We start from the raw sequence: 2,453 nt of genomic DNA on the forward strand, positions 1-2,453 counted from the left end.
ACAACCCTGTCCCACGGGGACATCCCGGTGCAGGAGACTGACACCAAACAGTACAGGTGGCGGGTGGTGACACAGCTACAAACAGGATGTTGGGGCAAGGTGTCGGGTCAGGTGGGGTTGGTCAGGGAGTCTGACTGGGCAGGTTCAGGGGAGGCAGGCTGTGAGCCAAGCAGAAGTCTGGAGGAAGGTTCTAGATGGGATGGCAGCATGTACAGAGCAGCCTGAGTAGACGAGTGTTCGAGGAACGTGAGAAAGGCCAGGCGGACAGATCAGAGACAGCAAAGATGCAGCTGACCAGTAGGAGGTAGAGTCAGAGGTGATGGGGTCTAGATCTGTCCGTCCAACACCCCCACGTGATGGAGGGAAAGGGACATTACACCCCCCGGGCAGGGCTGCCCTGGTGTTGGTGCCACCCCGTCCCACGGCTCCCGGACAGGCCGGGGGTGGCCAGCCTGTAGTCAGTGTGATGCCCCATAGCCCGCACCCCTGCCCGCAGGCTGCAGCCCAGGACAGAGGTTCTGCTGAGGGCCCTTGTCGCAGAGAGAGCCGACTGCCGGGAGGCCTTGCTAGCTGCTTGGAGGAAAAACCCCAAATGTGAGTGTGACCCAGGCAGGTGCCCCATGGCCAAGGGCCGGGGAGTGGACTGGATGGGGCTCACCAAGGCCACCCAGGGCTGGTGGGAGGGCCTTCCCTGCAGCGGTGGCCGGACACAAAGCCACTCTGACACTGCCTTCCCGCCTCCTGCAGACCTGCTGGCTGAGTATTGCGCGTGGCTCCCACAAGCCATGCACGCCGACATCGAGAAAGCTTGGCCCCCCACCTCTGACCTCTGACATCATGTCTGGCTGCCAGGCTGAGGACTGGTCTGGGGACCGAAGGGGCTGGCAGTGGCCAGTTTCTGACATGGTCACCCTGAACTGCTCCCAGGAGGCAGGTCAAGCCCCTGGAAACCCTGGTCCATCATGGCCGGATTGCGGACACAGCTTGCCGTATAACTATTTATTACAAGGTGGATAGTGGTGTATCTCACCTGCTTTTAAATGTGCTCTGTGGACTACATTAGTCCCTTGTCGGCCAGTGGGAATGGGAGCAGGAGGGGGCAGCTGCAGGCCCTCCCCCTGGACCCCCTCCCCCGCGGGAGCAGTGCGCCTTCCCCACTGCAGTGGGACACGAGGAGGGGTCCCCTCCCCAATGGGCAGCCCCTGCCAGCCGCTTTGCTGTAATAAATCTTGGCATATTAGTCCAGAATGTCATCCTAGTTCATCTCTGAATGTGGGGTGATCTTGGGGAGTTCTCCCCCGTACACGTGCGCGCACACACGCACACACACACGCGCACATGTGCGGAACTAGGCGGGTGCTCAGCGGAGTGGCGGTGGTGATCTGCCCTGTGAACATGCGGGTCAGGCTGGCTGATTTCCTCTCGGGGATTTTTCCTAAATCAATTTGTGCTATTACCATAATGTAACTGCGTAAGTTCCATGATATAAACATGTAAGTAAGGCAAACCAGCAAAGACATTTAATGTTCCAGAACTCTTGACTTTCCCCACAGCCATGAACCCGCGTACCCCCAACGAGGAGACCTCTCGCTCTCTCGCTCCTTCTCTCTCTCCTCCCCACACACACATTCACGCCATCTACAAGTTCTGTCCCTTGTCCAGAGCCCCCTCATACTGCCCACCTCCACTACCTCCCGCTGCCCTGAGCTGCCTGGGCCACGCTGTGCCTTCCTGGCTGACCCCGCCGGCCCATAGTGTATTCTCCACGTGGCCAGCAGAGGGAGCCTTTGAAACCCGAATCTGCTCTTACTCGCCTGCATCGGACCTTCCAGTGTCTTGGAGGGTTCAAACCCCTGCTCCCCTCATTCTGTACGCTCCATACACAGAGCACCCCAGTCCCTCAACCTCAGGGCCTTTGCACCTGCCCTTTGCTCTGTGTGCGCAGACAGGCCCTTCACCCTCCCCGTTCAGGGTCCGTCTCATCACCCTTACTCTCTTCATAAAACTTCCCACCACTTGCTCATCGCTAACCCGAACTGGAATATCCAGTCCGGGAGGGCTGAGAAAACTTACCTGTCTTATGCAGGGGCGCAGAGTCCTTGACACTGCCTGGGCACACAGTAGGTGCTCAGCGTGTGCACATTTCCTGGTATTAGGCGCTCAAGAGTCAACCGAATGGAGGGTCAGTTGCAAAGCCCTCCTTAGAAGTCCGCTGTTTTCCTAGCTGCTCGACGGCGTGCGTAACTAGGAGTGCTTGTTCGAGAATGCAGGTTCCGGGGCTCCCGCCACGCCTCTGAACGCGACTCTGCAGCGGTCGAGCCGGGCATCGGGGATTGGGCCCAGGGACATTTGTTAGCGATGCTCTCGCCGAGAGAGCTCCCTTCTCAGGGCAGCTAACAGCGGTCCCCTTCCCTGCCTGGCCTTCCTACCGCGTGGCAGATTTAGAGAGAAAA

At 59.0% G+C, this 2,453-nt stretch overlaps 1 long non-coding RNA gene across 1 annotated transcript in view; it reads left to right on the forward strand.

The window, feature by feature from the left end:
• The window catches only part of LOC105310260, a 3,536-nt gene extending 2,291 nt beyond the window's left edge, over positions 1-1,245 (forward strand). The window contains exons 4-5 of the long non-coding RNA XR_897475.2: positions 497-594; positions 748-1,245. This is a non-coding gene — a long non-coding RNA (uncharacterized LOC105310260). The remainder of the gene's footprint in view (positions 1-496; positions 595-747) is intronic.
• Positions 1,246-2,453: the final 1,208 nt, after the last annotated feature.

Source organism: Pteropus vampyrus, unplaced genomic scaffold, assembly GCF_000151845.1.
Source record: "Pteropus vampyrus isolate Shadow unplaced genomic scaffold, Pvam_2.0 Scaffold1683, whole genome shotgun sequence".
Taxonomy (NCBI): Eukaryota; Metazoa; Chordata; class Mammalia; order Chiroptera; family Pteropodidae; genus Pteropus; species Pteropus vampyrus.